This window comes from Echinops telfairi, unplaced genomic scaffold, assembly GCF_000313985.2.
Source record: "Echinops telfairi isolate 266 unplaced genomic scaffold, ASM31398v2 ScPeMD7_25;HRSCAF=90, whole genome shotgun sequence".
In the NCBI taxonomy this organism is placed as follows: Eukaryota; Metazoa; Chordata; class Mammalia; order Afrosoricida; family Tenrecidae; genus Echinops; species Echinops telfairi.
The window spans coordinates 24,302,932-24,328,041 of NW_022103922.1; the positions used below are offsets into that span (position 1 = coordinate 24,302,932).

A 25,110-nucleotide genomic window follows, 5' to 3' on the forward strand; every position below is an offset into this window, starting at 1 on the left:
AAGCTCAAACAAAACATCGGAATCCAACCCGGCACACGTGATTTCTGTAAGCAAAAGCAGTTCGTGTTTCGGTCACTCGGTGTTAGTTGGCGTTGTTAGTACGCGTTGTTTAAACCTTTTGCGGCAGTGTTGTAAGCGTTTTGCTATAATTTTCTCAGTTTTTGTGGCTTTTTATACTGTTTTTAGTTTAAAAAACCATGGGTCCTAATGAAGAGGTTGTTTTTTTTTGAAAAGAATCATCATCAAAAGGCACTGGTTAACCGTGTATCAATATTGTTGATGATAATTTAGTAAACCCTTTTAGAAAAGTTAAGGAAACGCCAAGAGCAGACGCATTAGACAGATTTTTTTTCTTTTTCTTTTTTCTTTTTAGAGAAAGCCAGCCAGGTTCTAGTGAAAAAAGGCAAATAAAGGGAAAACTCCTGAAAAGCAGCTACCACTTGATCTTATGGAAGGGGATTCCCCTTCCAAACAAGGCCTCTCTCTCCATCCCTCTGCTCCTCAGATCCAGATCCTCAAGGTATGGGTCATACTGTAATTGTTAAAAACTTTTAGAGTTTTGTGTTTCTTATTTAAATTATATTACTTAACCCTGAACTTATTTACTTTGAAATTTCTGTGTAGCGTTTTGTATAAAAAGGCATGGTTAGGGTAAAAACTTGGTGGTTGAGAATGGATTAATCCATTTTCAGTTATTTCTAATGGGAAAAATTGATTCTGAACTTGGCTGCATTGCACATGGATGCTCCTTCTAGAACAGATTATTGTCGAGGTCTGAGCTTCTACTGCATTGTTTTGGTCTTCATCATCCAATTTTCACATGCATGTGAGGTGACGGAAAATACCAAGGGGATTGGGTCAAGTTCACCTTGTCCTCAACGTGACGTCCTTGCTCTTTGGCATTAACCAGGTCTCGTTCAGCAGATTCCCACGTGCCAGATGTCTTTGGATTTTTTGACTGTTGTTTCCATGAGCATTGATTGTGGAACTAACAAAATGGAATCCTTAATCATATTGATTGTTTTTCTTCTCCTTACCATGGTGTTGTCTGTTGCTCTAGCTGTGTGGCTCTTTGTTTTCTTTACCTTGAGTGCAATCCACGGTGTAGGCTGCAGTATTTGGTCTTGCTCTGCAAGTGCTTCAAGTCCTTCTTGCTTCCAGTAAGCAAAGCTGTGTCACCTGCAAACCACAAGCTGTTTCTAAGCCTTCTTCCAAGCCCAATGCCAAGTTCTTCTTCCCATATTCTAGCATCTCACATAGTTCCCTTTACAGATTCTTTATATAAAGAAAATTACTTTTCTTTACAATACAGCATTGTGGTATTGTCATATATGAAAAGTAAAATTGTTTTGTAGCCTATTTTCTTTGATGAGATTACAAAATGATTAAGATATGTGGGCTGCCTTTTGCCAGGAATACCCCCACCTTTGGAAAGGAATACCCATCCTTCTGCATTTGCAACAATCAATCATGCTGAACTCTAGGGCTTAGGTAAGGTTACCTTACTTTTGTTGAATACAAAGAGGTTGCCATACATTTTTCAGCCTACAAATTCAATAAGCACGATGAAAGACTACAAACCTGATACATTCCTTTCCTGATTTTAAACCATGGAATATTCCATTGCTCTTTTCAAAGAAGGTCCACATGCAGGTTTTGCATTAGCACAATGAAGTGTTGGGAACTTGAGAGTGGACAATTTTATGGGCTCTCAAGGATAGAAGTTTGGTCTAAACAAGATTCTTCCTATTACTTTTTGTGCGTCTCTTCCTTTCCTGGTAGTATTACATTGCAATGAAAAGGGGAGTGAGAACAGTGGGTGGTAGACAAGGAAAAGGACTAGAAATAATCAAAAGCAAAACAAAAGCGAGATGTTTGGTGACATCGAAAATCTGCTTACAATCTCTGCCTAAGGGATGTTTATGTGTGGTCCATGTGATAATGAAGGCATCCTGAGATTAATGATAAACTAAAAATGTCCAGCATTCTGTGATGAAACAAATCTCACATCTTTGTGGGATTCCAGGAGGGTTCACTTGATCATAGAGGTTATCTTGGACCTTGACTATAGATTGCATATTTTCTGCACAGCCCACTGAATGTGATGAAGAGGTGATGAAAATGAATGAGAGGAGAGACAATCTTTTGCTGAGGGTTCAAATTTATATGTAACCAGAGTGATGTGTCCATGACTTACCCAAAATATAAAGAACAAGTGTTTTTAAATCACCCCTGGGTTTCTCCGGGAGGGCAGCAGAATCACTGTCTCTCAATCCTGCATTTGATTTCTCTTCTGTAATATAGACGCATCCTGAGTGATTTACCGGGTGTTTTTCATCTCTTATTTCCAGGATTGTCTGACAGGTGAAGGCGAGGGAGTCTGTCAAAGCATAACATTCAAGAGGTCAGTTTGAGACAGGGCCAAATTCATTCTTCTGACAAAGATGTAACAAGACAGAATGGATTCTTCATGGTCCCTAGCAGATATCTCTAGAGTACAACATATTAGACATCTTTAAAAGAGATGTTGAAGAAGAAATCAGAGATATAAGAAGGAAGGCTCTCTAATGTAAATACTTGATTGTGCAATTTATAAAGAAAAGAAATGTGAAATCTGTGCTTAAAGTAAATACTTATTATTCATACCAGATATTGTTTCTTCTGCTAAATATATATATATATAACCACAACAGGTATTATAATTGAAATAGATGATAACCATAAAATAAATTCATAAGGACACTATGAGTGGTCAGATGGCTTCCTGGGAAAAGACTATCCTCTACATCCTAATTCTGCTCTAATAATTCTGGGGGGCCCTGCGAAGGTTACTTGATCACTTGTAAACCCACAGACCTCCTAAAAAACAATGCAAACCAGTGATTCAAAAGAAGCATAGCTATTCTGATAATGGGGTAAACATTCAAAATTAAACCTCCATGAAAAGGTCACAGGTAACTGTATGGAAAGCATCCTTGTGTAAAATACCACACAAGTAACAAGCTGTGTCAGACGATTCTATACAATGGTTCACAGATGTTAATTGCATGACACCAGTTTGTAATATAGCAGAAGAGCTCTGATCTGGGAATAGAACAGAAAACCGTGCAGGTGCCTATTTTAGGAAAGATATTTCAATCTCTTATAATCTTCTTGTCTTATCCATCCATCCATTCAAATAAGAGAAGGGATATTTATGTTTGCCAGTAAATGGATGGTGTAGTTCCTAGCTCCAAGAATGGAGAATGCACCCGGCGAAAGCTATTTTTCTTCCTCTCCCATGAAGTTCTCTGTAAAATTCTACCCCACTATAGCATCGCAGTATTGCCGCACATTAAAACAATAAAAATAATAGTCAGATTGTTTTTGCAGCCTATTTTCTTTGATGTGATTATGAAATGATTAGGTTACATAGACTGCTGTTTGCAAGGAATATGCCTCCTTCTGCATTTCCAACACTCAATCGGGCTGAACTCCAGGGCTGAGGGACCTTCTGAGGCTACCTTACTTTTGTTGTACACAACGAGCTCGGCAACCATGGAAACAGTCTTGAATGCTCATTTCACACATTTCTTCCCCAGTGTGTTAATCAGCACCCGCCAGAAAATAACATCGTGTCTGCTCACTTTTAAAAGGAAAGTACTCTAGCGCTTCTTACTACTTGTATGGTGTTCTTAAAGAGAGAAAGGGGGCAGAGTGTGTGATAGATTTCATATTGATTCAACATTTCCCAGACAGCGAGGAGACACTGACATTCAGACAGGCTATTTGGAGGCTGGCACCGGTTTCAGCTGAAGTGGTGGGTGTTTTGTTTATTTGATCTGAAAGTGCTCTTTGGGGTGATTTCACATAGTGGGATCCTGCATTACCTTTCATTCTCTGGCAGGTGAATCAGGTGATGCACTGTGTATAATAAGACTGAGAAAGACGACGTTAGCAGTCAGTGGTACGTATTTTTACTGACTGCATACGGTTCATGATGGGAAACCAGAATGAAAGAGAAGGCCGCGGGCTGAGAAACAGAAAGAAAAAAGCCTTTACTATAAAAGTAGTGCAGCCAAATAAATAGTGAACCATAGATTGCCCCAGATAAGGAAACTATATTCCATGTGTTATGATATTCATATATATATGTCTATCTATATCTATATAGATAGATATCTATCTTTCAATAACATAATGAGTTTTACCTGAGCTTGAACCTACTCTGGGCCCCCCAGGTGCTGCAGGGCTTATGCAGTTGGCTACAGGCCCACCGGTAGCCTATCTGAGGGAGCAAGAGGTGGCACAGTGCTTTTGTCAAGATGATCATCTTGGAAACTCAGTGGGGAAGCTCTGCTCAGTCCTAAAGGGTTTCTTTGGGTTGAAATCCGCTTGGCCCTTTTGTGAATGTGATTATACTAGGTGTACCCTGCTTCATTTTCTTAATATTATGTTGTTGATATTCATTTTCATATTGCAGCCATAGCTTTTCCCTTCAGCTGTTGTGTGGTTTGCACATAATACTATAGCATCTCTTCTTATTCATTCAGCCTATGTAATAACTAAGTACTTTTCAGGTTGGGGGTCACTGTGAACAATCCTGTTGCAAGAACTTTTGCACATATTTTCTTGGGCAACAGTCAGTCACCAGTCTCTTGAGAGTGTAAATCTGGTAGCTGGATTTGCTGGACCCTAAAATACGTGCATGCATCTTCAAATGAATTAGCTGATATCAAGCTGTTTTCCTTGAGTGCTGAATCAATTTACACTCATTCCAGGAATGCATGAGAATGCTCACTGCTTCATCTACTTGCTAATAATATGGTTGAGGACCTAAAATTATTTTAGGAGTCCAGTTTAGATCCACTCAACTCAACCAGAATCTCCAAGGGAGGAGCCCTAGAACTCGCTTCTGAAGCTGCCAGCTGTGCTCATGCTAATCTGTTCAGATAAGTTCTGAAATCCCAATCCTCAGACTTGAATTTCAGTGCCAATTTCTTGCTAATAAAAGAAAAACATCCTAGGGGGGCAGCAAAAGGATCATGGAAAAGTATTATTATATTTTCATATCCCACACTCTTTTAAAGCACCCCTTTTATAAACACAGGGTTGGTATGAATCAAAACTATCTGGATGGTAGTGAATTATTTTTGTTGTTTTACGTTTTTTGTGTGAAAGTATATACCTTATTTATTTCATGTTTTTGAAGTTTCTAAAGACACACACAAAATATGTATTCAAACAAAATCCAAATCAACCCGCTTCTTCCTAGAAAAATGTAGCGCGTAGACACTGTAGAAACATATGCTTTATGTATTTCACAATGGAAAGATTGAATGTGAAATTCCACTATGCAATCTGTAATGAAAACTGGAAAGAAACCAGGGTTATTTATGCTTTTCATTTTTAAAAGCAACAAATGAAGGCTGACGTGCATGGCATTTAAAGTCCACTAATTGTATTTCCTACTGAACGTATTTTGTTTTGTAGCTTCAGGAATAGGGGACCTATAACGAAGGAGAACATTCCTTGATGCAGCTTGCTAAATTCACGCGTGGACTCCGGCAGTCGCAGACACAAGCCCCATATTGATGAGCTGCACGTCGCCCGTAGCAGAGCATTGCTGCCTGCTGCTGTGCCGCCTTTATTCACAGCCTCGGCCGGCCGGCAGCCCACACAACAAGCCTGATTATTTGCTTTTTGTTATTTTGTTTTCCGTGAGGTTAGCAAAATCATCCCGTTGTCACCATCTCTATTGGAACTCTGGGATACAAAATAGAGCAATGGGCTTCTTTGAACATGCGAGCTGTGCTGTTTGGGGTACCAGCACCTCTTTCATTGACTGGTTCATTTACTATATTGTGGGAAAAAGTGCTGTTCAGGCAACTGCGATTTGAAAGGAAGCCTTTTATCTGTCAGCAAGAAGCAAGTTCGCTTAGGCACCATCTCACAGGGGATTCAAAGAGAAATGTCCAGTGTGGCTGAATGTTTGTTACCTTTAGCTTCCAGAGAGCCTGTCTAGGAGAAGGATGGCCAGAGCAGTTTGTGTGGTGTGTGGGAGGGGAGAACTTTTGTTTTCATTTCAATCGACACACCTTGCCGGGTTCTGGGCCCCTGGCTTGTGATGCCTGCCCTCCTCACTCACCTGAATCTACGCTACAGAGGCACAAACAGAGCAGCGTTAAACAGTAGTCCACGTAGGAGAGAACTTTTACAACCAGTTTGGGTTTACATGTTATTATAGAACCGGCTTCGCCCATTTTGGGGGGAACCAGATTACGTTTTCATTTCCACATGGTTAGATAAGGAATACACAAGGATGCACGTTGATTTCAGAAATCTTTCCAATATAGGTTCTCTTCATATCCCGAGGCTGATTCTATTACTTACACTCCTGGCAAGTTCCACAGTAGTCAGGCAGCTTGGAGACCGCTGCATGGTGATGGAATAAATACCATATCCTGTTGAATAAAGAAAATGAAGAAGTACAGAATGTTTAGCTTAGGAAGCAGCTGCTTTCAAAACAATAGTCATCATCTGTGTATTAACCATTCTACTATATTTTATCCCTAGATAAAATAAACATGATTATTTGGGACCCATTTTCTTCCAGCGACTAAGCAGGGAATGGCCCCTAAATGGAGCACCAGTACCACAAGGCAGAAATGACAGAGAGAATCAACTTGACTGCAAAGAAAACGTCATGTTTCATAGAAAAAATGGAAGGAGTAGTGGACTTGATGTAACAGCTTGTCCTCATAACACAGTGGTTCTCAACCTTCCTCATGCCGTGACCCTTTAATACAGTTCCTCATGTGGTGGTGACCCCCCAATATAAAATTACTTTTGTTGCTACTTCATAACTGTAATTTTGCTACAGTTATGACTCATCATGTAAATATCTGATATATTTTCATTGTTCCAAATTGAACATAATTAAAGCATCGTGATGAATCACAAAAACAATATGCAATTCTATATTGTGAACTATTTATTTCTGATAACAAACAAATAAAATTTTGTCTTCAGGCATGTTGTAGCATGGGTAACAGTCTTAAACCGGGTACCCATATGGGGGCGTATTTATATGTGGGCGGACCTGCCTGGAGACAGATAGAGGAGCGGTGTCTCGGTTCCTAAGACCATCGGAAATATGTGTTTTCCAATGGTCTTAGGTGACCCCTGTGAAAGGATCATTTGACCCCCAAAGAGGTCACGACCCGTAGGTTGAGAACCACTGTCTTAACAGCTATATTCATGGGGATCACTACCTTCTACTGAAAGCATCTAGAAATACAGGACCATGAATGCTCTATTCCCAAATTCCATGCCCATCAAGTGGATTCAACTCATCTATAGAAGACCCTACCTAAGAAGTTTCTGAGGCTGTATCTCTCTGTTGTAACAGATAGCCTCATCTTTAGCCTGTAGAATTAAGGGTGGGTTTGAACTCGCCACCTTATGATTTGCAGTCCAACACTTACCCTTGGCTACTGTAGTAGAAGTGTGAAAACAAACCCCACTGAGACAGAGAAAGGATGGTGTCTGCCTTGCTGTTGTCTGTCTTGATGAGTTCTCTCCTAGGTTTTGAAATGATAAATTGACAGTGCCCAAGTGGAATGGGGTGGCCAAGAATTCACAAGTTTATTCAGGATATAAGGGACTATTAGAGGTCCTGGGCACCAAATTAAGAAGTAAATGAGAGGAAAGGAAGGAAGGCTCACATCTCGGAGCCTCAGTTTTCCTTAAGTGACCCCTTGGAAAGTAGGCTTAGAGGTATGGGTCATAGGAGTTGATAGGGTTAGGTACATCTGCTTAAAGCATTGTCTTCTAGTTCTTGTGCATAAAGTCCTGCATGATATGATAAGAAACAAAAACCAAAGCAAACAAACACAAAAATAGAAAGCAGAACAGAAGGATGTCTTCTTGCCAGAGGCATTGATTTTACTCATTTTGAATAAAAAAGTTATAGTTGATTTGAAGCAAAGTCTTAATACCTGAAATGTGGCGACTTATTTATTATGGCTCGTCCAGTCACAGCCTTCATCTTCATCATCATGATGGGTTTGGGTTAGAAGGTAGAAGATGCTGATTAGGTTATATGATTTAGCTCAGAGTGATTGTTAACAGAGTTAACCCTCATAACCGTCCTGCTGAGTATAGAAGGAGCCGTCTCAGAAACAGGAAGCTCACAGCAGCAAGTGAGAAAATCCAGGAGTGCATCATGTGATGTGGACCCCGAGATCCCTGCTCATTGAATCTCCTTAATCCAGGAGGCAGCTTTGGCACTAGAGGAGGGACCGAATAAAAGCAACAGCAGAGCCACGTCTCAGAGGATGAAACAGACCGTGGACTTTCCGGCCTAAAGAGCAAATAAAGCTGATTACCTTTGTCCAGGATCTGGTTTGTGGCGTGAGGTGCTCTGAGGCCTCAGTTGAAGAATGTGAATTTGCTGTCCAATGGAGTCGGAGCTCAGTGCCTTTGGTTAAGGCATGTAGCAGAATAACAGGCTCTTTGGACATTTATTACAGCCCTGAAAGAGGTTTACAACATAACCCTAGAGGGAAAATTCCAGGCCAAGTGACTGAGGACCAGAGAAAGATAGGCCTGCCTTTGGGTATAGCAGAAGAGACTCACCTGAAATTCCCCAAGAAGCCCTCTAAGCATGAGCATCATTTATGAGTTCTACGTGACCACCACAATGAATTATCAAACCTGGGTGGATGGTAGAGTTATGGCAAAGACATTGGTTGTCTGACTAGGTAAAATGGATGGAGAGGGGGACGGGTCTGGCCTAGCTTCACAGGAATTGGCCTTGGACAGCTGATGCTGGTGATGGTGCTTATCCTCCGTAGTGGTGACTCGTTGGGCTTCCCCTACAAGGTCAGCAGTATGAAACCACCAGCCGCTCCGTGGGAAAAAGACCCGGCTTTCAGCTTCCTTTAAGAGCTACAGACTCGGAAACCTGCAAGGGCAGCTCTACCCTCTTCTATAGGATCCCTGTGAGTCCCAATCAACGTGATGGTAGCAGATTTGGTTGGTTTAGAGTGTACCTGGAGAAGGTCTGACAAGGCACCCACCTTTCTTCTATTTATGAACGTGATACTTTTTATTAAACCTCAGTTATACAGTTTTGGCTGCTGCTGTATAAAAACAACATCTATAAATTTCTTAAAACAGGTAAGTAAAATATAGTAATTTGGGCAGGGCAGGTATTGTTTTGATTAGAAAAGGAACATTAAAAAAAAATGTTCTACATCCATTAGCAACATACTAGAGAAAGAAACTAAGTGGGATTCTAGGGTAAGTAGCTGAAGGAAAATCAGGGCCCTGGTGCTGTACAGGAATCCCTACATTCATAAAATACAGCATGAGAGAAAGGAATAGCTTTGTCAGGCCTTCACTTTCCTTTTTATCCTTTGCTTTCGCAGATTTGAACTTTAAATTTGCATTACAAAGTCTGTAATTGGGAGTCCAACTTGCAAATGTGAGCTGCTATCCACTTTAATTTCCATGAAAACTAAATTCAATCTGTGGGAAGAGTCTGGAGAGATGTCTTAAAATCTATACATGGTTTCTTAGTTGTAAAAAAGATTTTTGCATAGCTTTTAAGATACTCATAAGATGGAAAAAAACATTTAAAATAGATTATTTTCATACAGTTATAGGCATATTTCCCACTGACTCGTTGACATTTCTAGATAGACATTAAAGATCATGAAACTCAAATTATTCTAATGACAAGTGACCTTAACAAGGTCTTGTCAAGGTGAAGCATGCTTAAGCATAAACAGCAATGACTTGGGGTAAAATATGAGGCTCCAAAAAGATCTTATCCTGAGAGACCAGGACTAGCTTCCTTCTCTGTGGTCGGAAACAGCCTCAGCATTCATCGCATCCACGCTATCCTGCTATAAGTGGCATGCCCATTTCAGGAGCAGTGGGAACGTAGGTGTGTGGTTTGTTGGACTGCTAACTGCAAGGTCAGCAGGTTGAAACTGTCAGGCAGTCCCCAGGAGAGAGTTGAGGCTTTCTGCTACCATGGAGATTTACAGGTTTGAAAATCAAAGAAGTTCAACTGTGTCCTGAAGGGTGGCTATGAGTCAAAATCCACTCAGTGACAATGGGAATTGCCATCTCTTCTGGGTACTGGTGAAATTTGCTTTGCTAACTGTTCCTTAAGAGCTCAGAGAGTTTTGTCCAATGATCTTTTGATCATCAATTTGCCTCATTTCTACAAAAAGGTAACTATTCCTTTCTAATAATGTTATTGTGAGAAGGCAATGAAATACGAGCAGGTTCAAAAATCACTAGAAAAATTCCATTTAGTTGTCCTATCCTTTTTTTCTCCACAAATTTTTAATGCTTCCTTATAATGCAGGTGATGTTCAGTCCAGTGCAAAGGTTCTCAACCTGTGGGTCACAACCCCTTTGGAGGTCGAAAGACCTTTTCACAGGGGTCGCCCAATTCATAACAGTAGCAAAGTTACTGTTATGAAGTAGCAACAAAACTAGTTTTATAGTTGTGGGGTCACCACCACATGAGGAACTGTATTAAAGGATCACGGCATTAGAAAGGTTGAGCACCTCTGGTCTAGTGCATTGTGGTTATTAAGAGACAAAAAAAAATCTATTATTAAAACAGAAGCATCCAGTCCTATATTGATATTACCAATTATTATGTATTACTATTTAATTTAGATGTACACATTTTTATGTATTATGAATTTAGATGTACCAATTATTATGTATTACTATTGAAATTAGATGTACAATGCCTTGCCTTGTCACTCAGGTGATGATCATTTTTCTCAGAGGTTGTATGGAACATGCAGTAGGTCATCGGAGAAGGCAAATGAGATAGTTCAGAAGTTTCCAACCTTTATTTTATTGCAGAATGCCTTGATATCAGCTTTGTTGAGGCTATTTAAGGACACCCCCAAGTGGAATTTCCCAGGCATAGTCTTTCTTACCATTCTCAATAAATTGCTGTGACGATTTTATTTATTTTTGTTCATTGTCTGTTCTCCTCCAAAGACTTCAAAAACAGAATTATCCTCAAAGTAAACATAATCCTCTAAATCACCATGCAAAGTATGTAAAGTTGCAAGTATTTCATTAAAATTCTAATTAAATTAAAAAGAAGATCAACAACCAACTTAAACGTACTGTGACTACTGATGGGAGAAGAGACTGGAGTCCCTAAGCTTTGCATTCGCTGTTGAAGAGAGGGGAGGGAGACAATGAGGCAGACCGAAAGAGGCTGGAATCAACCAAGAGTGTGACAAAGAGCGAAACAAAGCAAAACCTCTTTTGCTTAGGAGTCATGGTTTGCATTTGTATAACATTTGCTGTTTTCAAAGCACTATTTCGTCTGCTATGTCATTTAATTTCATATTACCGTGGACCTCTAGAGTTAGCATGACCTCCTTTTCTAGCTAAGGGAGCTTCACAACCTAGTATAAAGTTATTTGTACGAGCCACAGTTATCTGAGTGTTGGAAAAATCAGAAGTAGGTCTGGTTGCATAAATATGTGTATAATTGTGTCTAGAGATACTAGTTTCTTATTTAAGGCCAGGACTGTATTGAATGGGGGTTGCTGCTGTTTGATAAGTGCCTGGTCAGTATCGGACCGCTCAAACCACAAGGTCAGTGACTGAGAGGCACCACCCACTGTTTCAGTGCCCATGGAGGAAAGATGAGGCGTTCTGCCCTGTAAGGATTTATCGGCACAGAAACCACCTAGAGCCGTGGTTCTAACCTGTCGAATGCCACAACCCTTTCATACAGTTCCTCATGTGGTGACCACCCCCCCACCATACAATTATTCATCACTGTCATTTTGCTACTGTTATGAACCGGGCGACCCCTGTGAAAGGGTCATTCGACCCCCAAAGGGGTCGCGACCCACAGGTGAGAACCGTTGATTTAAGGGCATATGTAGAATTCATTCAAACCGATTTTCCCTTTGTGTACCTCTTTTGTAAAACCCCAATTTCATGACAAAAGCATATATAAACAGATTCATGCTATAAAATTCTATGACATATTTTAGAAGCAACTAAATTTAATTGGCCCATGCTTGATGGTTTAAGACCTAATAGTCACCTCTTCTCCCTGAGATGTTCTTGGATAAATTAGGTTCTTTTGTCTTCTCACTCATGAGTGCTAAATAATAAAGAAATAAAATTCTCAGTAAGAGTAAATGAACTGAGAGGAGGGGAGCAATATTCTGACTTCAAAGAATTTTCTGGGCAATTGTGGAAATTTAAGCGAGGTTCATCCAGTTACAGTCATAGACCAAACACGGAACTATCATATTTTGTAATTTAAATAATTTAGCATAGAATTGTCTTAAATGGATACTCTTCTGTATATCCACAATAATTATGATCACATTCAAGATATTTAACATCAGTTTCTCATATATCATTCTGTTATCATATTTCCAAAAGGAAAATATCAATATTTTACATTTAATTATTTTCTTCCAAAGTTTTCTAAGGATTTCAGCCTTTGGTATGGATGAAAACTCACTGTAAAGTAAACCAAACTCCTTACAACTGGGCCAGTAGGCGCCATCATGACAAACAGAAAAGGTGGAAGTTCATCTTGCTTGGACACACAATCGTGTCGCCAGAAGCAGTCAAGAGATCCCAGGACAATGCCTTGCATTGGGCAAATCTCCTGCACAAAACCTCTTTTAAATGCTGAAAACAGATTACTTTGAAAACTAAGGTGCACCTGACCCCAAACATGGTATTTTTAACAGCCTCAGATGAATGTGAAAGTTGGACATTGCATACGGAAACTGAAGCAGAATTGATGCATTTGAATTATGGTGTTGGTGAAGAATATTGAAAGTACTATTTATTGCCAAAAAAAAAATCTCTCTTGGGATAAGTACAGTCAGAATGCTTCTGAGAGTCAAGGAGGGAGAGATTTAATCTCACTGTGGCATGCTAGAAGGACATCACGCTTAATTGAGAAGAGGGCAGTACCCTTGACAAGATGGGTTGACCCAGTGGCTGCAACAATAGGCTCCAACATAAGAACACTGGTGAGGATGGAGCAAGACTGGGCGTGTTCATTCTGATGTGTATGGTCGCTGTGAGTTGGGGTGACAATATGGCACCTGACAACAACAAGAAGAATGTTTTCCAGTAAAATTATCCAACAATTTATAACATCTCTTCAATGTCTGTAATTTTTTTGAACTTAAAACTTAGTGGAAATTTTAAGTTTGCAATATAAAGAAAGTACCTATAGTTTTGCATTTCAATGTTTGCAAGATGGACATATCTATTTGAGCAGATCCCAGATCAAAATACGCGACATCATCAACTATCCCCCAATTGACCCGCTTGTCCCTGCTTCAAAGCTTGTTGACAGAAATAGGCACTATTCTGACATATTCTTTTTTTTTTAATCATTTTATTGGGGGTTCTTACAACTCTTGTTATAATCCATACATTAATTGTATCCAACATATTAGTACATATATTCCATCGTTCTTTCTAGACATTTACTTTCCATTGAGCCCTTGGGATCAGCTCCTCTTTTTTCCCTCCCCCATCCCCTCCCCCGCTGTTAATATTATTTTTTAAATCATTTTATTGGGGGCTCATACAACTCTTATCACAATCCATACATACATCAATTGTGTAAAGCACATTTGTACAGTCATTGCCCTCATCACTCTCCACTTTCTTATGCTTCAGTTTTTTCTTCTTCTTGATTTGATATACATAGAAGTAAGTGTTCTATATTTTTGTATCAATCTTTTGTGAAATTGCCATGTTGTTGCTTTTATGAATCATTTACTGTTTAATTTAATTTTGCTTTATAGTATTTTGTTACCTTCATGTACCAGGATTTGATTTATTTGTGGTTGAGAAATATGATGAACAGTCCTGAGAAGAGCATTCTCCCAGCCGTATTTTTGTTCACACTTGTACCGGTGTTTTTGATACAAACGTTCCTGTGGACTTGCAGGTCTGTTGCCGTGGTCAGCTGTCACTGACGAGGTTCTGACTCATCCCGACGCCGTAGAACGCAGAAGGAAACACTGCCTGGCCCCGTGCATTCCTCCCCATTGGTGCTCCCTTGGAGCCCATTGTTGCAGCCACGGTGTCCTTCCATCTCCTTGAGGGTCTTCTCTTTGTCACTGACAATCTCCTTCACTAAGCAAAAGGACCTGTTTTTCAGAGATGAGTCTGTCTCCTCCAGATACCATGTCCAAAGTACGTGAGGTGGTGTCCCCAATCCTCACTTCTAAAGAGCACTTTATCTGTATTCCTTCCATGAGAGATTCACTTGCTCTCTTGGGGCAGCCCATGGCCATTTCAATATCTGTGGCAGTCAATGTCAGGATGAAGAGTGTAGGGGTGGAGTCTAGGCTGTCAATCTGGAGATAGCCAATGAGACTTCTGAGTGGGCATGGCCTTCTGAGAATTCTAGGAAATCTGGTACTTCCTCCTTGGAGGCGGAAGACACCTCTCTCTCTCTAAGAACATAATCCAAATGCTGTATTTCCGCTGCGCGCTTCCTTATTCTTCGTCCTGCTTGGTAGAGGATTCAAACTGTGCAGCCTAGTGAATATTGGTAAAAGCTTTCAGTTTTCCACACAGTCGTTTCACTGTACACTTGCATTACCAGTATAAGAACACAGTTTATGTGAGCAGTAAATGAGAATTCCATGTATGTTCAATTCTCACGTCCCCCTGGTATTGTCAGTCTTTTGTTGCTTTTTTTGCTCTGTTGTGTAGTAGCGTCTCACTGTGTTCTAATGTACATATCTGCAATTGGTCTTATTGAGTGTTATTCACATACATGGTGGCAACCAGAATACTATATTTTGTGACATATCTATTTAAGCCTTTATCCATTTTTAAAATTAACTTATATCTTTTTATCACTGAGTTGTATAAGCTCATATTCCATTAGGACCCTTTTAGTCTAACTCAACTATACTGTGCCTCTTCTTCACTCTTTAAATATTGTTTTTATGGACAGACTTTTTAATATTAATAAAATCCACTTTATCAATTGTTTCCTCCCTGGTTGAGTGGGTCTGTATTTTATTAAACATATTTGACTTACATAGGTCAGACATTGTTTTGCTTTATGTTCAAGAAACTCCATTGTTTTACCTATGTTTGAAATTTGAAGTCTTAGTGCAATTTTTTTTGCCTTTTTAAATATACAGTGTGAGGTAGGGGTTATTAATCACTTCTTATATTCAGGCTATACAGAGTGGATAGTAAACTTCATAGCAGCAAACTATGTAGCAGTAAATTTTGTTCCTTTTTTATAACTTGAAATTTTCAAACATGCATAGTTTGCCATTGTGATAATGGTCCTGTTCAACTCAGTGTTTTGCTTCCTGCTTCTGTTTCTCTGTTTCTAGCCAAGAGACACACTTGCCTACATTAGCTCCTAGATATTTCAGAAAACCTGAAATGTGGTTTACCTCTTTTCCTGTTTCCATATTTCTCACTGAGCTCTGTCTTGCCCATTTATCCATCTTTGCCTTTGCTTTACAAAAAGGCTTTACTTCAGCAAGAGAATTGTTTCATAGTACAGATAGTATGGATTTTGAGAATAATCATGTTTTCAGAGTTTTCTAATGAGGAGCAGAAATGGTCACTTCCGAACCCTCCTCAGCTGCTGCTAAGACGAATGTCCTGATTAACACCTTTCCAAGTTGGATTGGAGGTGAAAGTCATCCCATTTGGCAAAACCTCATCCCATTTGCTGACATCTTCATTAACCTTGCTGATAAGGAAACCATTTCACAATACAAATTTTTCAAGGCTGGAGATTTTATCTTCACAGTCACCTAACAATACTAATTCAAAGTATGACCATTCAGGTTCAATTGCCTAGATAATTTCACTCTGCCCTATCCTTTTATTTCTCTTGTTTAAAAGGTTGACAAAAAGAAACCAATTACTTCACACTCACTAGTAAAAGTTTATTTCTAAAATCACATTTCACATTTCTGAACAGGAGGAGCAGAAATATAGATTAAAGTGAATAAATATGTCATTATAGCAAGGGGGAAACAAGGTGGTAAAAATCGGTAAAGGAAAAGTCATGTAGTCCTGTTTGGAGTCTTATTAAACATAATAAGTAAAAATCTTAGAAATGTATCACTTTCATTCTAGGCACTCACCTTTTCCTTTAGTACACTATTTTTAAAATTAAAGAAACACTGCTAGTATTTTCCTATTTTATAATCATTTAACTGAAAACAGCATCAATAACTTTGGGATTTATGTATTATATGCCATTCCCTTAGCTGCATGAAAGTCTCTTGTGTCCAGTATTTTTTCTTCAATATCATTTCTTCAGTTAGTAAGTGGAATTAAGTGGAATTTTCCCATGGGTTCTAAGATCTTCAGTAACATCTCAGTAATATGCAGGTACATCCGAGAAAGAGTGTCTTTCCAGAGGTGGGGGAACCTTCTTTGACACAGTCTCAATTTCCAGGGCAACATACTCCTCCTCCGACTCATCTGAAGCTACAATGTAGGATGCTGCTGTTGAAAGCAGAGTTGAGCAGAGAGATGCAGTCACAGTGTTCTCAGTTTGGGGATACAGCTGGTGCCAAATAACCTTAGGATTAGAGATAAATAGCTCTGACTGATTATTAAGAAAATGATGATCTTTTCATATTTAAAACCTTTCCTTGAAAGCTATGACTCTCTATATTACATTTTTACTAATAGCTTTTTTATCTTTTCTCTCTCATGGTTTACCATTCCCACCTTTATTTTTCCCAAGCCTCATTTTCTTCTCTCTCTGCAGTCCTTTCCATAACGGTAGTGGTCTTCCTTTCCCAACAGTGAGTAAGCTTTATTCCATAGTTACCACACTTCATGATGAAATGAGGGATTATTTGTTAGTCTTTTTTAGATTGAACAATGATTTTCAAGAACACTCTTTGACTTGTTTTCTTTATGAAATACGAAAATTCGATTTCGCATAAATACAGAAAAAGAAATGCCTAGTTTGCAGAGCATATCTGAGTATGCAGTATTAGACAACTCAAGGTTAGGTAAAGTACTGGAAAGGTCAGGTAAATTTATGATTTATTTTAACTTACTCCAGGTATAATGAATAGTTTTAGTCCTTTTTAATATTTAAAAAGATTTTCATTGTAACTATATAGGTTAGTCTTAAGAGGCTTTGTCTAAGAATTGTGAATCAACATTTTATCATAATACACACATATGTATGTATGTTCAGAACAGAACTAGCTTAGTGGAGAAATGCAAGATAGTGAATGTCTTTTAGGAGACTCATACTTGAGATGAGGGGCCAAAGTGTGGTGGAGATTCCATACAAGAACACAGAGAAGTGGCGCGTAGTCATTAGAATTAAAGAATATCTCTCAGGAATACCTAAAAACATAAAATAAAATAAACAAAGAAACCGATGTCTTTCATTGAACAATTGGGCCAGATCCTGAGATTTGAATCCCTGGAGCCATGGTGGGCAGATCAGGGTAGGAAATCAGGGTAGATTGGGTTGTCATTTGTTTCCCATAAGATGCAGCAGAATAGCAAAGAATCAGCTGATGGTGTGGCCCTGGAATCCATTGTTAGCTGAAGAAGCCAGTAAGAGACCTCGCCCGATGTAGGATTGATCCACTCACTCATCCCAGGTAGAACTTATCCATCTTGGGCATTAAGGTGATGACGTCACCATATACATTTCAAGCTTTGGGAGGCTGAATACTAAAGAGGGAAGTTGTGTGCTCAAGAATTTACTTGTCAGAAAAGATTCACAAATCCATTCACCATAAATAATTACTGGACTTTCATGTAAAGAGTATTTTGAGAACCTTTTGTGTCTTAAACATATGTTAATAATTTTCTTTTAATTCAGATATCTTTGGGAGTGTTGAGACTTCTGAAACATGCCATATTAGTGATGTGGGGAAATATCATAATACAAATGACAGAGAAAGTGTAGGATATATTTTTGGTTTGGCATTTGGCAGGAAAACATATCAAGGCTTTTTCTGTAACTATTAAGTATCTTAATTTTTAAAATATTGTGTTTTATACACTTATGCTGCTAGATTGTTATAGAGTGCATGTGCAACCTTATTATAAGACTACTAATTTGTCTCTCTTGTTCATCTAGCCCCAAACTCCTGAACATGTGTGCAATATAACATGCATATTATGTCCAATCCTTCTCTTTTCCATCATCCTAAAACCGTCAGGCTTCTCTGTGAGCTTTTTCCAATAGATGGTTTTATTTTCAGGTTTGACCTTCTTTAATGAATATCCTTCCCCATTAATTTATTCTTATCCTGGACAACTTATATAAGATCATCCCCCATCCCCACCCATACACACAGACACGTTCAGTGTCACTGTGGAATCAGATGTCTTGATTTTTGTTAAGCTATTGTATTGAATTATCTGGGACAAAACTCTGATAACACAAATGTAAGAAAAGATTCATTATCCCTGCTTTTAAATAGAATAACATGAAACAAAATAACTTTTATAATGAATCACACAGTGACACAGGACAGGTATTTTAGTGGATGTGCGATATCATGAATTATACTTTTGATAATAAGTATACCACAAATTTCATTTTTCATACCTTGTACTTTGGGGGAGTAACTATGTGCTTCAAATCAAATCATAGAACCTGAAGTTTTGTAGGCACCTACAATCCAAGTCTAAATTCTCAAAATCTTATGATATATTTTCCTAGGATGTGTAAAATTGAGATGACAACTATCATGGTTGCAGATGTACCTTTACATTTAATTCAACAGTGATAGAAAATAATTTAAATGAACTGACAGTTTTTAAAAATCATGTTGCTATTGATTTAATAAATGAACTTTAATAGGTATCTGTTGGTCTAATAGAGTGTTCATTCCTACTTTTGGATTTCAGAGTATAGGAAAAGCTTGTATTCTCTGTATCTATGGTTATTATAAAATAAATCCCAAGAAAAAAGGGATGATTCCCTCATAATATCTCAGGGTAATGACTTGATATCTTACAAGTGGGGGGAAATCTTTATTAGAAAGCAGTTTTATAAATAGTTTCAAACCTTAGTGTCTCTGCAAAGCTCAGTAGAAGCTCCTAAGAATAGCACCTGGACATTAATGTGTGAATAACCATGTGTGTTTGTGGTTGTGTGTGAGAGGGAATCGTGTGTGTGTGTGTGTGTGTGTGTGTGTGTGTGTGTGTGTGTGTGTAGGTGACTGGTGAAAAGAAGAGAGTTCCTTATTCGATGCATATTTACTGTTTAAGACACTAGCATATTAAGAAGGGGAAATAGAAAGTTAAGTGAAAAGGTATTGCTCCAAAATCAGAGACCTGAATTTCAAGAAAACAGCAAATGGGATGCCACTGTTCCTGGATGTATTCTCTGTCTGGATAGAAGATTCACATAGGAAGCAGGATGGCCAGCTGTGCTGCACTTCCCCGAAGAACGCTGAGAGGTCCCCACCCCCCCAACACTTTTTCATTCATACAAAGATAAGTCTGAAGGGGAAGTCCAGAACTGTAGACTAAATGGGGAAAGTTCCCCCACTGAAATTCCTTTAGAATCCTTGAAGAATGAATCGGTACCTAATTACAGAGTAGAAAACAAAAACAAACGTTCTTGGGAAAACTTCCTTGTTTGGTCTTTTTCCTCACCAATGCAGTTTCTGATTTTCTTAAAATTTCTTCATCATAAACCCTCAAAATCACCCTGTCCCTTTTAAAAACGTCTATCAGGATTTCCTGTTGAGGAGCCCCCAGACCAGTCATGAGTTTCTGAAGTAGCCTCTCTCTCCTCTTGAATTCCACTGACCCAGCAGACAGCCAGCATGTCCTTGTTTAAAGGGACCTTTTGTATTTTGAAGGCATCCTACAGGGTCATTGAGTAAACTTCTCTGCAGCCACCCACTGGTTGCAGAGACAATTCACCTTCATATATGTTTTCGTATTTTTAACAATTTATCTTCATATATGTTTTCCACCTAAAAAGCAGGTTTAAATGAACATATTGGGGAAATCTATTTCTATCCCTCTGTATTACGTTGGGGCCAAAAAATATTGAAGTTTAGATTAAGTAATGCCTCTTTTGTGAGTTTATAAGTAGAAAATAATTGCTATATTAAATATCTGGGAAATATTAATATCTGAAAACATAACCATTAAATAATAGAATTTTCTATTAATAGAACTTTAAAATATGCATTTAATATCTTTCAAAGTTAAGTACACTGGCAAATCTTTCTTTTGAGGAATATGACCCAGTAGGCTGCCACAATTTAAGCGTATACACATACTTTTCCTATTATGTATATCGAGGAGGCCTAATGGCACTGTTGGTTGTGGTTAGACTGTTAACCACAAGGTCAGTAGTTCAAACCCCCAGAGTTCAAATCCACATGGTGGGAGAAAGATGACACTATTGTTATAAAAATCTATAACCTTGGAAATCTTAGCATGAGCTTGATTTGGCTATGAGTTTGATTTGTTTTTGTTGTTTATTATATATGTTACATATCCTATAATTTTAATTTTTGGTGTTTATGTACCCCAATTATAGGACTACAAGAGCAGTCTCCCAGGACATTTGTCTAATCCCAATTTGCGGATTGAGAACTGTGAGATACAATTGTGATCTGCTTTATACCAAGTCACAGGTTATTAGTGTCTCAACCAAAATAGCATCTCAGTTTTCTAAACACAACTCCTCTGTCCATTGACCCATATTACCAACTAAAAGAGTGTAGAATAGCCTTCAAGCTATGTCACCTAGGCACGGATATGCATATTTGCCACATGTGTCTATTTGTATTTGTTTCTTATAAAATAAATACTGGGAAATATAATCTAATAAAAATATAATGATCCTAGACGTTACGGCTCTCTTGTGCAGAGAGAGGGTCCCTAAGAGTTGAGATTGACTCTATGGTACTGAACAACAACCACAATATTTGTTGGCTACATTTTGGGTGGAGATATTGATCTAGTTTTATTTTTAAAATTAATTTTAAGGTGATTGATCTATTTCCTGTCTTTGCTTTTTTTGGCAAAAAAAGTTTAATGGCTGAAATGGAAGATAGTAGTCCAGAGAGGGAGAAGAGAAACCAAGGAGTGGGAAAAGGGTAAAGTAATGGGAGATTTGATTACTATCTGAAACTGTTGAATGCAAAGTTGATTTTCTGAACGGTCAATCCCCACCAAATTTAAAATGAAAGAAAACCTTTTTTTTTTAATTCTATGAGCCTCTAAAGAAAACTTCCTCTGAAGGGAAATAATTATCTGCGGTTTTCAAACTTTCTAGGCCAGTCGTTATAGTAATGAAATTGCTTGTTAGGCCTCCAAAAATTCAAACCTGTTGAGCACTGCCATTGAGTCCACGGTGAACCATAGTGACATCATGGGACAGTGTCGAAGTGCTCCTGACGAGTTTCTGAGCCTGTAGCTTGACAGGGAAGATCGCCCACTGTTCTCATGGAGTGGCTGCTGGTTTCCCACTGCTGACCTCTCCCATGTCAGCCCAACGCATAACCATTTCTCCCCTGGATACGGTTCCCAACGGATGTCATGTTCTGACACATGTAAACCAGGTGTATAAACTGTATCCTTCTTCTTCCAATCTCACAGCTAAGGTAACAATGTCCGAGAAAGAAATGTCAAGTACTTGTGAAAAAAAAATTTAATCATCTTATTAGGGGCTCATAAAACTCTTATCACAATCCATACATACATCAATTGTGTCAAGCACGTTTGTACATTCATTGCCCTCATCATTCTCAAAACATTTGCTCTCCACTTAAGCCCCTGCCATCAGCTCCTCATTTTCCCCCTCTTTCCCTGCTGCCCCCTCTCTGAAAATTTTAAGAGATAAATCTAACACTATAATGTAAAAGAAACCTCAGTGATATGATTATGAAATCACTAAGTATATGATTGATTACATACAGTGTAGAAATTCTAGTTCTAAGAAGCTTATTTCTATTTTAAAATTCTTGTTGTTGTTGTTAGGTTACCTAGAGTTGGTTTGGACCCAGGAGGTGCCTAGCTACAGCAGACAAGAACACCAGCTGGCTGGGTGCTCTGTTCATCTCACCCTGTTCCTATGTTTGAGCCCATGCTGCAGCCACTGTGCCAATCCATCTTCTTGAGGACCCTCCTCTTTTTCACTGATTGTCTACCAAGCCTGATCTCTTCTCCAGAACCTGGTCCCACTAGAGAACATTATCAGTGTGTATAATACAAAGTCTAATCATCCTTGCTTACAAGGAGAATTCCAGCTCGATTTCCTCCAAGCCAGAAGTGTTCATTCTTCTGGAAATCCACTGTACATTCAATGCTCTTGACCAACACTACAATTCAAATGCATCGATTCTTCTTTAGTCTTCTTTATTCATGATCCAGCTTTGCATGTGTATGAGTGCATGAAGACACCGTTGAGTCAGGTGCACCTTGGGCCTCAAAGTGACTTCTTTGCTTTGTTTTCTTTTTAATACTTTAAAGAGGGTTTTGCAGCTGCTTTGGGCCACCTGGTAAAACATATGCCTGCTTCTTGGATGGGTGTTGATTAATATCTTTGTTGTTTGACACTGTCAAGTCAGATCTGTCTCCAAGTGGCCCGATGCACAACAGAGCAATACAACACACTGCCAGTCTTACACCACCCTCACCACTCTTTTGTTTGCCCATTATTGCAGACACTGTGCTAATTGATGTTGTTGAAGAGCTGCCTCTTTTTCCCTCTAGAAAGATTATTGTGGATCAAAGTAAAATAAATCCCTCGATAGTTTCAATATTCTGTTTATTATGTTGATATTTATTGGACCAGTGTGAAGGTTTTAATTTTTTATGTGGAAGGGCAGTCTTTTCCTTAGTGTCTCGCATTCTAGTAACTTTCGGCTAGCGAGGTCATATTCTCTACACATTGCTGTCTGTTAATGAGTTTTCCTCCAAAACTGATATCATATTCTTCTTCATATAGAACAGCTCTTTGGATTACTTGTTCCACTCTAGTATTAATGTCACAGTTCCCAGCATCACAGCAACATTCAAGCTCCAATCATATGATGAACTAAAAGACAAGCCGTGGAAAATTCTCTCTATAGAACTAAAATTTCCACCCTTTTGTGGCAAATGTCATATGACGGTTTCCTATTTTAGCACAGCAATCCCCAGGTCCTCCCACTGTTAAAATAGTGTAGCCTGAACCACAGCATAAGTTATTGCTAGAAGTGCCAAAGTGTGCCTGCTGAAGAAATAAAAATGGCTGGTCAGAAAAACTAATAACCAGGACAGATATTAAGGGAAAAGAACAGAGTGAGATGATAGTGTATACTTCCAGCTTATATCTGAAAATATGAAGTTCGTAAGGAAAGGAAAGAAGTAGAGATGCGAATAATTTGCTAGATGAACACATATCTATAAAGCAAAAGGTTATTGCTCCTATAATTACAAGATTTTAGCATAAATAAAACATTCTAATTTGCAATAGAAAATAGAACCTTTATGAACAAGATCTTTCCAAGTTTGCTTTCCGTTGTATTCTACTCTTATTGGAAACAAATGAATTACATAATAGATAAACATTTTTAATCCCCAACAGTTAGAAGACATATAAAATAATCTATACATTTCAAAATAGATTTTTAGCTCAATTTAGGACATAGTTTTTATAGAGGTCAAGCCTAAAAATCTGTTTTCTGGATTTCTCACCATTGTACACTAATGATTGAATTCTATGCAAGGCACTTCAATTGTGATCATATATGTGAAATTACTTGAACAACACAGAATGCAAAATATGTAGTGGTCATTATACCTGTATTATTGTTGCATAGATGATAGGCCACATGTAACCCTTTAGTTAGTTGAGTTATGTTAAAACATACTATGACATATGATAGACCTTGAACTTTTAAAAAGACAACTTAATTTAGTTGTTAGATTATATTGGACATTATGTATGTTTGTGCTTATTTACATAATAAGTTTCAAAGTGCAGAAATGTCATTTTTATGAATGCATATGCCTGAAAATAATTAAATTAGGGACCTGAAACCTTAATTCAAATAAAATACTGAATTATGGCAGAAGACTCTTTAATGCTTTAAGTTGATGAATGAGTGTTTATGATGCTTAAGGTTAATTACTATCTTTACAAACCATCACATTTTTTTAAGAGAAGTACTCTGTAGGGATAATTCATCACCAGCCATTCAGCATCATCACAGATTGACAGGAGGGAACATGAAGTTGGTGACAGGAAACTAATGATATTGATTTGGCTCTTCTAATAATGGCCATCCCACCCATTTCAGCATCAAGTACTCTCTTGAAACAGTTCTCAATTAATTCATTTGCTCATTCATTCATTCATTCATTCGCTTCTTTGTTTCTTGTTAATAGACGTGATTTTTGAGGCACCGTATACTTTCATGTATTACTAGAAGGCACATAAGAATTATGAATTGTGTCATCTGAGCCCATTGCCAGGCACCAAGAGGGCTAAGAGATCAACCTGGAAGTTTAATTGGGATCTTACTCATCTAATAGAAAATGGGATTTTTGATTCTAGAAGTTTTGAACCATTTCTACAGGAGAAGGTTAAAATCAATGGAAAGACTGGAAATCTCAGAAATGTTGTTCCTATTGAATTAAATTACAGTAGTTTCTGAGAAACAGTTCTCTAAAAGGTAGATAAAGATACCTTAACAAGAAATACCTAAAGAACAGTCTTCATGATTGGCTATGGGTGGATAAGGAGACACAGGAGCCTTCCATATTTCCAGATTAGTCAAAATGCAGATGGGTGGGGATCTGAGGACTAAGTGGAGCTTTGCATATGGGGCATTGCTTGTTATTGTACCGTATGAGTGAGAGAAACATTGAGAAAAGGATTCAGTACTGAATAAAAGACATACTGATTTTTTTAAAAAAAATTGTTTCATGTCTCTTAAAATATCATAAACCAGAGCCTAGAGCTATATAGATTGTGTGAAAATTTATCAACTAATCACTCACAGTAGAGTCCAAATCCTTTCACTCACCATGATAGTAAGCAGTTTGTTAGAAAGGGAGCAATCCCAGAATGAGATAGCATTGCAGAGT

The 25,110-nt window shown here is 38.3% G+C and overlaps 1 pseudogene; it reads left to right on the forward strand.

Moving 5' to 3' along the window:
* Nucleotides 1-24,830, forward strand: part of LOC115869386 — a 36,878-nt pseudogene extending 12,048 nt beyond the window's left edge.
* The last annotated feature ends 280 nt before the right edge of the window (nt 24,831-25,110 follow it).